At 47.6% G+C, this 12,899-nt stretch overlaps 1 long non-coding RNA gene across 1 annotated transcript in view; it reads right to left on the bottom strand.

The window, feature by feature from the left end:
• Positions 1–3,975: 3,975 nt before the first annotated feature.
• The window catches only part of LOC102027250, a 20,617-nt gene continuing 11,693 nt past the window's right edge, over positions 3,976–12,899 (bottom strand). The window contains exon 3 of the long non-coding RNA XR_265126.2: positions 3,976–4,477. This is a non-coding gene — a long non-coding RNA (uncharacterized LOC102027250). The remainder of the gene's footprint in view (positions 4,478–12,899) is intronic.

A 12,899-nucleotide genomic window follows, 5' to 3' on the forward strand; every position in this document is an offset into this window, starting at 1 on the left:
TACCAGGATTACAGATATGCACTATTTACCTTGCCAAGCTGTTTTTCTGTTCTCTTTCTTTTTTTAGTGCTAGGGATAGAACCCAGGGCTTCACGTGTGCTGGACAAGCTCTACCAAGGAGCCACACCCTCAACCTCTGTTTTTAACTTCTCGATCCATGGATATTTTCAATCCATAGTGACTGAAAATCTTCTTAGTGCTTTCTTTTGTTCCATGTGGGTTTTACCAAACCACCCACTCGAAGGCCCTCTGTGGCTGCCCCTGGACAGTGCCCATACGGCTCGCAAATGGCAGTCTTGGCCCACTGAATACCCCTTCCTGACATCTCTGAGGACCTGGAGGCTGGAATTCCTGCCTGCCCAGAATCATTCCTCTGCACATTTCCACAGATGTTTCTCTTTTGTAAACCATGGAACCATGCGATGTATATTAAAAGAATTCCCTTTCAAATGAATTAAAAATTTAAAAAGATTTGGCTTTCAAAGGATTGGTTTTAACTATCTGAAATGTTTACTTAGACAGAACATCTCATTCCCTAGGAAAGGAGGCCCTGCTGCACTCATTCATGAAAATGGAAACAATTAGCTGGGTGTGGTGGACCACATTTGTAATCCCAGTACTCTGGAGGCTGAGGCAGGAGGATCAAGGGTTTGAGGCCAGGCTGGGCAACTTAGTAAAATTTCATCTCAATAGAAAAAAAAAAAAAAAAGAAAGAAAAGAAAATGGAAACAATCAGAGCTTTGTGTTCCAGGGTAAGCTTTGGAATCTTAGAGACCCAAGTCTAGAGCCCCATGACAGGCTGGTCTCTGTACTTCATCTTTGAGGTATAGTAATAACAGGGGTCTTCAAGTGTTCTTGCTAGAATTAAGTGAGATGGTACATGCGAGCCCTTCTCATAGCATCACTTCTACAGCTACTCAAGGCACAGGTTTTTTTTTTCTTTTTTTTTGGTTTTGGTTTTTCTCCGGTACTAGGAATCAAACTCATGACCTTGTGCTTGCCAGACAAGCGCTGTACCGCTGAGCTAAATCCTGAGCCCCCAAGAGACAGGTTTTTGTTTGTTTGTTTTAGCGAGACCATGCTCAATCAGAGCAAGTCATTCAGCAGATCAGACTGGCCACTGCCCTGTACTTGGGTCTAAGTGTCTGAGGTGATAATCATTCACTATTTAGTTCTTCCTGGAGTAGGAGTCTTACATTTATCCTGTAGGACAGACATGGAAGAGTTAAGCAGAGATACAATTTTTTCACCATTTGGGATTTTTTTCCCCCTTTGTGTAACATCAAAGTGGTCTGCAGGCCATTTTGCTAGTTCATACATATTGTTGTACTCAAAGCCGGGCTGGAGGAGCTGGGCCGGCTGCTTGATTAGCTGTGACTCCCTTCTAGGCTGGCTTAGGAGACCAAATGGATTCTGCCCCTTTAAGGTTTTAATGATAAGGGGGTAGGGGAAGAGAAGACGTTCCTTCTCTTTCTGAACAAGACTTTGTGGAGGCCCCAGATAATAAATCATTTGTTCCTTCTAAATGCACACTGGCGCTCATGCAGCACACACTCACATGGCTCCCACTTGAAATTGCTCATCAAGTGCAAATAGCTCCCAGCCCGGCTGGCCGAGCCGCTCTCCAGCCTCCTATGAGCGGAGTCAGGAGGCTTCCCCGTGTGACCAGCCCTGGGGACCCGTGGGTGTAGGAAGCCTGCGCAGCACAGGAAGCGAACTTGGGGGCTCCTTTTGTCCCCACGCCACCCCAGCTCCCTTGCCTTAAACTCAGAATCTCATGAGAGCAGAAAACCAGACGAACACTGGCTGTGGAAGCCCAACCTGTCTGCCCACTGGTGACTGGATCCCGGGACCTGCCTCTGGTTCACCCAGAAGGGTCCCCTCTCCCGGGAAAGTTGCTCCACCTGTGGATCAGCAGGTTTGTCCAGCATCGCAGGCTGGCAAGGAGCGGCAGGAAGTACCTTGGCTGCAGTAGCAGAACGGCAGGGCCCTGCAGGAGCCCCGCTCTGCCCCTCCTTTTCCCACCTGGCCTGGGACAGAGGAGGCTGCCACGTGGCCACGACTAGGCTGGGCTCCCCTTGGCCTGCGTCCCTGTCCTGCCCGCTGTCAGCTGGCTCACTCTTGCACGCCAGGCTCCCCTCTCCGTACAGGTGTGCGGCTGGGATAACCGATGATTAATGCGTGTGTCTGCCAGGGCTTTCAGGGTAATTTGATTTGCTTGATATCTAGAGTGATCACCCCTCTTTCTTTTCTCCTCCCTTCTTTCCCTGACTTGGTGGCAGTGTTTACCTTAGTTGGTGTTTTAAGTTGATGAATGACACTTGTTTCTGGGTGTTCCTTTCCACCCAAGTTTTAATTAAATCTTGCACACAGCTTCTGTAATTATGGATCTGAGTTCTGTCTCCCTCATTTTACCTTGCAAGTTTTTCAGCGTTCAGAACTTTCCATAGTTTTCCTCTCTCTTTCTCTCTTTTACACCCCTATGCTGATGGCCTGTAGGAGGCTGCCTTCACTGCAGCCATTTCCTCTGGTTTGTGTGTGTGTGTGTGTGTGTGTGTGTGTGTCTGCAATGACAAAAGTCAGATCCTGCCCCTGACACAATCCATCAGGCCAAGAAGGGAACAGATTCCCAAAAAGGTGAGCCTGTGTGGAGAGAGCTGTGTTGTGCTTTGGGTACTAGGTCATTTGCAAAATAACCTTACTAATTAGACGGTGTGGGACTACCCAGGGGGCTCAGCCTGCACGGGTGTGTGTGTGTGTGTGTGTGTGTGTGTGTGTGTGTGTGTGTGTGGTGTTTGCTTTCTTTTCTTTTCTCCACTTTCTTTCTTTTTTTCAAAAAGAGCTACGAGGAGGAGGAAGCTGCCTATGTGTGTTCCAACCGAAAGAATGCCCACACGGCTGAGACAGCAAAGCAATGGATTAATGGAGTAGGAAATAGATGAACTAAACCAACCTTGGGTTACAATCTGCCTGCAAAGTTGAGATAAAATTAGAGCAAGTGTGCCTGGTTCAGTTTATGGTGGGACTGCAATTAGGTCCAAGAAGTAAATAGAGCATGCTTCTGAGGTTTCAAAAATTGGCCAAGTTTCTTCAAGTGTATTATCTACCTCTGTTTGTTTTGGTTTGCCTGAGCACTCTTAGAAAACTCACTCACAAGGAAGCTATTTTGAATCTAAGAGGAGAAATTATTTTATTTTTTTTTTCCCCTAGTGCTGGGGATCAAACCCAGGGCCTTGTACATGGTAGGCAAAAGCTCTACCACTGAGCTATGCTCCCAGCCCCAAAGTATTGGAAATTTTCACAGTATTGGAAGTTTTAAATTTTGAGATGAGGTTTTACTAAGTTACCAGGCTAGGGTGGAACTTGTGATCCTCCTGCCCCAGCCTTCTTAGCTGGGATTACAAGTGTGCCCTGGTACACTTGGCCAAAAAATATTTTTCTTAAGAGATTGTTGAAAGAAAGTAAGGATACACACATTTATGGTTTCAACATAGATTAATGAAGATGATATTGGATGTGGGGAGGCACAAATGACATGTAATGTGGTCATTTCCTACCCTAAGACAGCTCCTAATCTTTTTTTTCTTTTGTCTTTTTGAGACAGGTTTCACTATGCAGTTCAGGCTGCCCTTGAGCTCACTTTGTAGCCCAGGCTGGCCTCGAACTCGAAACAATCCTCCTGCCTTAGCCTCCTGAGTGCTGGGATTACAGACGTGCACCACCATGCCTGGCGACAGCTCCTAATCTTTTGGGGACAGCAAGGCTCACACGTACCATAGCTAAACAGAAAAACTGGTGTTACTGAAAGAGACTAGAGTAGAAATCAGGACATGGATTCGATTCCTTCCTCTGCTGGGATCTGGCCAAGTGATTGTGCAAGTCTGATTTTGTCATTGCAAATTAAGGGGGCCCAGCAAAATAACCTCTTAACAGTTCCATAGCGCTTTAATCTTCAGAATCAACACCATCCGTAAATCTATTGTGTAACCAAGAAATAGAGACTGAAGCAAAGGGCAAAGGCAAGGAGACAGCAGAAAGGAAGGACATGAGTCACCATGAATAGCACTGACTTTAGGTGGGACCACTGGGGACGGGGCTGATTGGACTTGGGGAGGTGGGCAGCAGACGCAGGAGAGCGTGACTGCAAGGTGTCTTTGGAGGACAGCAAACTGGCTGGGCAGTCAGAACAGTTGCAGGGGTGGGTGGAGAGAGAGCAGTAGGAAAATTGGACTGGGGCAGATGAGGGCGTCTTAAATTCTGGCTTAAGGATTTAGAATTTGAGCTTGTAGGCAAGAAGCTGTTGGAGTGTGATGTCACAGAAGGAGGCCGGACCAGGTGTGTTTGGCGACAGACCGAGCCCTTCATTTGGTGGAAGTGCTGGCCTACAGTGATTATAGATGCTTTGCCTTCCCACAATCCTTTGCTCTTGGACTTGGCTCTTCCTGTCCCTCGGGGTGTGTGATCATTCAGTAACAGGCTTGGGTAAGGAGACAGAAAAGACAAATAATAGCCTCTGAGACCATTATATATATTTTTAAAAATTATAGTAAAACACACAAGAAAGTTATAAGTGGGTGTGGTGGTGCACACCTGCAATCCCAGTACTTGGAAGGCTGAAGCAGGAGGATCATTGTGACTTTGAGGCCAGCCTGGGCTACAAAGTGAGTTCAAAGTCAGCCTGAACTGCACAGTGAAACTGTTTCAAAACGATTAAAAAAAAAAAGTTAGTGTTGTAGGGCTGGGAGGTAGCTTAGTGGCAGAGTATTTGCCTAGCATGCATAAGGCCCTGGGTTTAATCCTGAGTACTGCAAAATAACAAAAGAGGATAACCTTTTTTTTTTTTGGTGCTTGACATCAAACCCAGGGCCTAATACTATGCAAGTGCTCTTCCACTGAACTGTATCTGCAGCCCCTCACAAATATCCAATGTGTGGCATTAAATACATCTACAACATTGTGCAACTAGCATCACTGTCTGTTTGCTGGATTTTTTCATCTTGGTCAACTGAAACTTGGTACCCATTAAATAATGACTCCCTTTTTTCTGTTACTCCTGGCCTCTGGAAACCACTGCTCTACTTTCTGTCTCCATGGATTGGACTACGCTAGTACTTCATAGAAGTAGAATCATGAAGTATTTGTGTCTGGCTTATTTCATTTAGTATAATGTCCTGAAGGTTCATTCTTCTTACAGCACATGGCAGGATTTCCAATTTTTTTTTATTTTTTAATTTTTATTTTACTCTCAATAGTACTGGCACTTGAACTCAGGGCCTTTATACTGAGTTATATCCCCAGCCCTTTTTATTTTTTGTTTAGAGTCAGGGTTTTGCTAAGTTGCCCAGGCTAGGTTTGAATTTGTGATCTCCTGCAGCAGTTTCCCAGAGTGATGGGATTCTAGTCACAGGCCGCGGTTCCTTTTTAAGGCTGAATGGTAGTATTCCACTCTACGCATGGACCACAGCTTGCTTACCTATTCTCTCTTTAGACTTCTGGTTGCTCCTACTTTTTGGCTCTCGTGAATAATAGTTGGATTTAAAATTTGGAAGTTGGCTGAGAAAAGTCTTATTTTCTTTGTAGGAATGATATAGATATTTGTTGTTGATTTGTTTTGTTCTCCTGTAGAGCGCTTTGAACACTGAGATGCAGTGGACTCGGGGTGGTTGGATGGACTGGACTGGGGGCTGAGGGCTGCACAGGTGTGGGCTAGAATCACTCTCGAGACAGCTGCGCTAACTCTGACAGCGATCGAGAGAGAAGTCTTGGCCATGCTGGGAGGAAGTGGAGCTCCAGCCCTTGGCCCTGGTAGCTGCCTCTAGGCTTCTCTGCTTCCTCCCCTACCTCACCAAACCTGTTCTCAGAGAAGGGTTACGTGTGGAGCAGAACAAGCACTGCCTGACCCTAAACCAATTTGTTTTCTCCCAGGGGTATTTGCATTTTAAATCACAGCTGTGGGAAGGGAGTAAACGTCGACCTTGATCACTGTCAGATGGAGTCCAGCAGGGACACTGAGGAGGAGGGGTGGCGGGGGAGGCGCGTGGGGAAGTCCTCCCTCCACTCCCACATCCGGGCTCCAGGAAGAAGAGGGTGTTGGTGCTTTGGGAGCCTCTGCTGTCGCAGGAGGAGCCTGCAGCTGGGAGCTGTGCCCTCTGCTTTCCCTTTCTAGAGCTCCTTTGCTAGGGAGAATCAAGCCCTGGAGCTGTGCAGAGCCTCTCAGGCTCTAGGCCTGGTGAGATGGGGCAGTTGACGGTCTGTCTCTCTTGTCTTTGGGGACTTAAGATTTCAGCACTGAGGCTGTGTCCCTTATAAATTTTGAGCGACCTGCCTGGGGACATCTCAGGTGTTTGCATGCACAACTATGGAGGATCTCTTTTCTTCCTTCCTTCCCTTGCTTCCTTCCTTCCTTCCTTCCTCTCTCTCTCTTTCTCCCTCTCTCTTTCCTTCCTTGCTTTTGGACACTGGGGCTTGAACCCTGGGCCTTTACCCTGAATACATTCCCTGTCTTTTTTTTTAATGTTTTATTTCAAGGCAGGGCCTTGCTAAGTCTCTAAGTTGCTCAGACTAAACTTGAAGTTGGGATCTTCTGCCCTGAGACTCCCAGAATGCTACAATTGCAGGCACCCCACCATGGCCAGGTCCTATGGAAAATTTTAGGGAACAGCTTCTCTAAAACTCTGAACCCCAAATCAGCCTTCTGAGGGTGGGACTAACCTCAGGATTCCCAACCTTCCTCCACCTGCCGGACCCCTGGGACCAGTGGCTTGTGCTGTCCCAGGAAGCTCACGCAGCGGTGGTGACACAGGCTGTGTGTTGTGTGCCTCACCATGACGGAGTAGAGAGAGAGGGCTGGCTGAGCGGGCAGGTACTGGCAGGGTCTGTTGGGGATTTTGCGAAGGGTCCCTTCTTTTTGGATGCCTACTAATGAAGACAAAGGTTGTAATATGGCTAGAAGAAATGCAGCCAGCCAGTCAGTCAGCAAACGTGAAGTATCTTTTATGTACTCAGCACGGGAGGGAGGGAGGTCTGTGTCTTCCGCAAGCCCACAGTCACATTGAAGAAAAGGGAAGAGAGGGGGCAGTGAGTGTCCGAGTGCAGAAGATCGTATTTCCTTGAGACGGCCATGGTAACCGTTCTAAAATATCATGTGTTAGTAGGACACTTGGGGCATAGTCAGGGGAACAGAGGAGGAGACAACTGCTGTTGAGAAGGTGGGGTGCTACCGAGCCAAGACGAGGAGCCCACGGTGCCGTGGGAGCCACCCAGGCAAGCACCTGGGTCAGTCAGGGGGAAGCGGCAGATGGGACGCCTTCATGTAGCTTCCCAGACAGGCAGGGCAGGGCGGAGCGAGCAGGTCTCACTCTGGCTGGCAGGAGGAAGGTCACCGGGCTTAGGGCACAGGGGCGGGGCTGAATTGCTTGCAGTAGGGCTGTGGGCAGTGGCTGGCCTGTGGTAGAGCAGTCGTGGAGGTAGTTGTGTCATGGGCCCTGGTTTGGTTGATTTGTATTTGTTTTTCTTTTGCTTTTTTGAGACAGGGTCTTGCTATGTAGTTCAGGCTGGCTTCGAACTCGAGGAGCTGGGGATGGACCTTGGGCCTTGGGCTCGCTAGGCGTGTGCTCTACATGGAGCTGCTGTCCCAGCCAGAATCACCGTTTTCAGCCTTAGTCTTGGATGCTTTGCGACCTAGCAGTAGCCAACCAGGACACAGGATGATACGATGATGCTGGCAGGGATTGGGGGAAACACAGGATGTTTGGGGTGCAGCTGGGGAGGGCGAAGGGGAGGGATGTGACTGGGGAGAGGTCATAAGGGGATCCCAGAGATTACAAAAGCCCTATTTTGAGAGCTTACTTTTGGTCCAGGCAATGCTTTAAGCACTTTGTGTGCATTAACTCACTGGATCATCGCAGCAACCCCACGCTATTGGTCCTGCTCCTACTTGGGAGGAAACTAAGCTCGGAGAAGCTCGGGAACGTGGGGTGGGGGCGGGGGCTCAGGACTGAGATCTGAGGGCTGGGAGTGAAGCACTTGCCTCAGATGTGTGAGGCCCTGGGTCCCATCCCTTGCACCACAAAAGAAAAAAAAATGTACCTAGAAGTCAGGCTACCTGAGTGAACTCTCAGTGCTGTGATAGAACCCAGGGCCTTGCACATCGCCCACCTTGGTACACTTTGAGCACTAGGTGCACACCTATTTGTGTGTATGTGTGTGTGTGTTTGTGTGTTGGTTGATGCAGAGTCTTGCTATGTAGTTCAACCTGGGTTTGAACTCACTAGGTAGCTCAGGCTGGCTTTGAGGCAATCCTCCTGCCTCAGCCTCTTTAGTGCTGGGATTACAGATTTACATGACCATGCCCAGCCCTTCCTCCTTCCTAGATGCGTGCTTTTATATTTATTTTATATTTATTTTATTTAGATGCATGCTTTCCATGGCTACATTATGTTGGTGTATTAATTCAACAGACTCTTTAGCACAGAGATAATAGGGATTGTTTGTTTGCCCGTTCAGCAAACATTTAATGACTGTGTTCTTTCTGCTGAACAATGATGAATGAGTTGAACTGAAGAAGGAAGAAGGGTTAGAACATGTATATATATATAATATATACATGTATATATATAATATATATATGTGAACATATGTATGAAGGATTAGAACATGTATATATATATTATATATATGTGAACATATATATAAGAAGGGTTAGAACATGTATGTATATATAATATTATATATATGTGAGAAACAAGGCATGGGGGCCTGGGAGGCTGAGGCAGGAGGATGGAAAGTCTGAGCCCAGTCTGGGTACCTCAGTGACTTAGCAAAACCCTGTCTTAAAAAACTAAAAAGGGTTGTGGATGTAGCTCAGCGTGAAGGTGCCGAGATCAATCTCCTGTACCACCACCACCACCAGCACCAAAAAAGTCACATATAACGACGACAACAACAACAACAACAACAACAATAATAAATAATGTTCTCATAAAAAGAGAAAGCTATGAGAAACCTGGCCTATTTTATTTTAACGTTTTTATATTTGAAGTAATGATATTCACAGGAAGTTGTAAAAGAAAAAAAAAATAGGTCCTGTGTACCCAATAGCTCTCCTCTCCCTGAGCACGTTAGTGTCTCCCGCAGTTCCCACAGTATGGACACTATGAACAGTGACCTCAGCGCATCCCTGGGCCTCGTTCAGGGACGGCACTGAGTGACCCCTGCACTCTGGGTGGCCACATGTACCCTCATAGCCCCTTCACGTCCCCGCCGTCACAGCCAGGGCACAGGCCCGGCACGGTCAGCGTGGCTGTAGCCTGGACATGGTTTCAGAGGACAATGAACGGGCGGGCACGCAGCAGGGGCCGAACCCTGGGGGACGGACGCCTCCCGCGGGGCGGGGGCTGGAGTTTTGTACTGCAGATTTGCTTTATGTATTTATTTATTTTTGGTTTTTTTCCAGTATCAGGAATCGAACTCACGACCTTGCGCTTGCCAGGCAGGTGCTGTGCCGCTGAGCTAAATCCCCAGCCCCTGTACCACAGGTTTTAAACAGTGATGAGCCTCATGTGGAAAGGTTTTTGGCAGAGGGAATGGAGTGCCTTCATTTGCCTTGCGGTCTAATGACTGGTGTAGAATCTTTCTCCTGTGTTGGAAGGGATTTGTGCTTGGATGTGGGTGGGGTGCAGGTGACGGCCACCTTGACTATGGGTGGCCCTGTGGCAGCTCCTCCTGCCCCTCTACTTGGCGTCTCTCCCTGGAGTTATCCGCTCCCAGCGCTGCTGCTTCCTTCCCCCGCACCCGCCCTCCGGCCCATCTGACACTTGGAACAATGGCAAAGGATTATTGCGTTGGATTTCTATATCCCGTGGAATGAAATATGGAGCGCACCTTTACAGTTTGTCTAATTTTCTTCCTGTCGCCAAAACAAAGTGGTAGGAAAGGCAAGTCATTTTGTAGGTGCCACAGCTGCTACTGAATATAGATTGGAAAGATGATTTGCTTGAACAAAGTGATCAGATAAAGCTCATGAATTTGTCTCTTTAAAAAATGTGTTGCACAACGAGAGGGCTGTTGGCTGGTTCTCTGAGAGGGTGGGGCCCGGAGACCTGGGCTTCGTTTGGAAGTTTTGTCAGCTTAAGTCTGTGGGTTTAAGAGAACCATGGAATAATAAGACTTATGGGGCAGGAATGTAGATTAGTAGCAGCGTGCTTGCTTAGCTTGTACAAGGCCCTGGGTTTGATCTGTAGCACTGGAAAAAAAAAATGATGGGGCCTTTGAGCCTGATAAAGCCCTTTCCTTTTTCATGATCTCATTTAATCTGCACAAGCAGCACAGAGGTGCACTGGGAGGGGGCAGGCATCGTATCTTCTCCAGCCCATAAATGGAGAGGGTGAGCGATGAACCCACAGCCGCACCACCAAGGAGAAGTGCGGTGTCTGTCAATTTCTAATCCACTGTGGCCTATGATTTTGGGAATGCATTTGAATATACAGGATTGAACCAATTTTCAGGTGAAAAACGGTTGCCATTTGTCTTGTGGTCATTTTGTGCCAGAGACCCGGTGAGGTGGGCTAGTTTTTTTTTTTATTTAATCCAAGACTCAAGGGCATTGAAGCCCAAATCAAGGATGTAGGCATTCTCCAGGGCTGGCTTTTAATCCAACAAAACATGGCCACAGTGCTTTTTGGTAACCTGGGCTTCTCTTTTCTTCTGTGCAGCATCCCAGGAAAGGGATGCTGTGCTTTATTTTGTTTTGTTTTGAGACAAGGTCTCACTGTATAGCCCAGGATGGTCTCAGATTTGCAGCAATCATCCTGCTTCAGCCTCCCATATGCTAGTATTATAGGCATTTGCCACGACACCCAGCTAGGAAGCTCTGCTCTTCTTTTTTTGTTTTAATTTCACAGTGTCTATTATACATTTTTCTCCTTATTTATACATGTGTGTCTGATTTATTTCACTTAAGAGTATGGTCTCAAGGTGGATCCTGTGTTCTTGATACTATTTATTCGTTTGTCCCAGTGGGAAGGTCTAAGTAAGCCATTGCCGCGCCTTGTGGCTTTTAGGTCTGCATGCGACCACAGCTGGGGTAGACACAAAGTCTGTGCCGCAGCAAGTGCTAAAGTGCAGGGGGTGCAGCCCTCACAGTGCCCCGGACCTCCGGCCCCTGAGCAGTCTCCACTGGGTGCCTCTGAGAAGGCTCAGGGCTGTCCTGGGGCACCACCAGCAAGCCTGTCCCCACCCTGTGACATTGTACTATGTCCTTATCGAAGTACCAAAGCCCCTGGATGGCTGAGCTGTGCATTTCGAGTGGAGGTAGTGGAGGCAGATGTCTCCCATTTCAGGGGCCTGGGCTGGCAGCTGTTTTCTCAGAACTTCAGTGCCAAGCTCTTGCGCTTCTTACAGAGCTTCTGGTCCTCTTGGGCCACAGGTAGGAGGGCCAGGTTCCTGAGTGACCACGATACCCATCAGGGACTCACAGTCAACCCTCCTGGACAGACAAGTGTGGCCTTCCTACGGGTCAAGCTCAAGGCTTTTGTACTAGGAGAATTCTTGCCCAGAGTGACCGATAAGGGGCATGTCAGTTACTTACTACCCCTAGCCAGCGCTTCCATCCTAAAATGCGAGTGACTGATAAAAAAGCATTCCGCTATTGTTGATTATCGCCATTGTGCCAGCTACGATGCCTGGAGCTCTACATATGTTATCTCCTTCTGATGCCCACAGCAGCTCTGACGGGGCACAGTTTAACGGCTCATGGGATCAGAGGGCGGTGGGACGCAGAGAGCAGATACTGCTCAGTGTCAGTGACTACCTTACTGTGTGTTGGTTTCTGTTCTCCAGAATAAGCCAGTTAGACCCGATGGACCTAAATCCTTTCTGACTCTTAAGATTCAAATCTGTTGCCTTTCTTAGGAATACATATTTGCAACCCCACAAAAGTCAGCACTCGGTGACCCCAAAGATGGTGCACTAATTATAGGACAATGTGTAGATCTCTCTCTCTATCTCTGGGTCAGTAATCTGAGCAGGGAGTTGTTTAAAACTGTCAGTTAAGGTTATTATTTCCTGGTGCTCAGGATGGAATCCAGGGTCTTGTGCATGCCAGGCAAGTGCTCTGGCGCATCCCCAGCCCTAGGATATTTTTAAAAATAACTTTAACAATAGACTCTTCAGACTAGTTTAGAGAATTAGGGAGGCTCACTGGCTGACTGTGGGCTTCAGACAGGGCTCTGTAGGTCTACAATTTTCAGGTTTTACTCCTAATCTTATTTCGCTTTTGTGCTTATGCCAAGTTTCTTCTTGTGCAAGACAGCACCACAGCATCAGCGTCCTCTCCACAGAGGGGCAGAAAGCCCTGCTGTGCTGTCATCACATAGCTTTCCTTCCACAGGGATTGGCTCATCCCTGAACATCTGTAAGCAAATCCTGATAGTTATTTGGCTTGGGCCTAAATTACTAGCCATGCTTAAACCAATCACTGTGGCAGAGGAGATGGCATTATATGAATTGATATATGTGAGCTGGACCTACCTCTCTGAACTGGAATAGATTGAGTCCTACTCAAGACTACATATGGAATTTCTTGGTAGTGTATTAGTCAGGTGAGAATAGGTTATGCTGCAGTAACAAACAAGTCCAGTGTCTCAGTGGTTCAAACAATAAAGGTGTTTCTTTTCTGAGACAGGATCTAGCTATATAGTTCAGGCTGGTCTTGAACTCACTATGTAGCCTAGCTAGCCTTGAATTCATGACAATCCTCCTGCCTCAGTCTCCTGAGTCCTGGGATTACAGTTATGTGCTACAATGCCTGGTTTACTTCTGGTTCTTTTTGTGTGTGTGCACTGGGGATGGAACACAGGGCTCAATGTGCTCTGTCACTGAGTTCCCACAGCCCCTTGTTC

The sequence above is a fragment of the Chinchilla lanigera genome, unplaced genomic scaffold (genome assembly GCF_000276665.1).
Source record: "Chinchilla lanigera isolate Chin_1 unplaced genomic scaffold, ChiLan1.0 scaffold00189, whole genome shotgun sequence".
NCBI classification, from domain to species: Eukaryota; Metazoa; Chordata; class Mammalia; order Rodentia; family Chinchillidae; genus Chinchilla; species Chinchilla lanigera.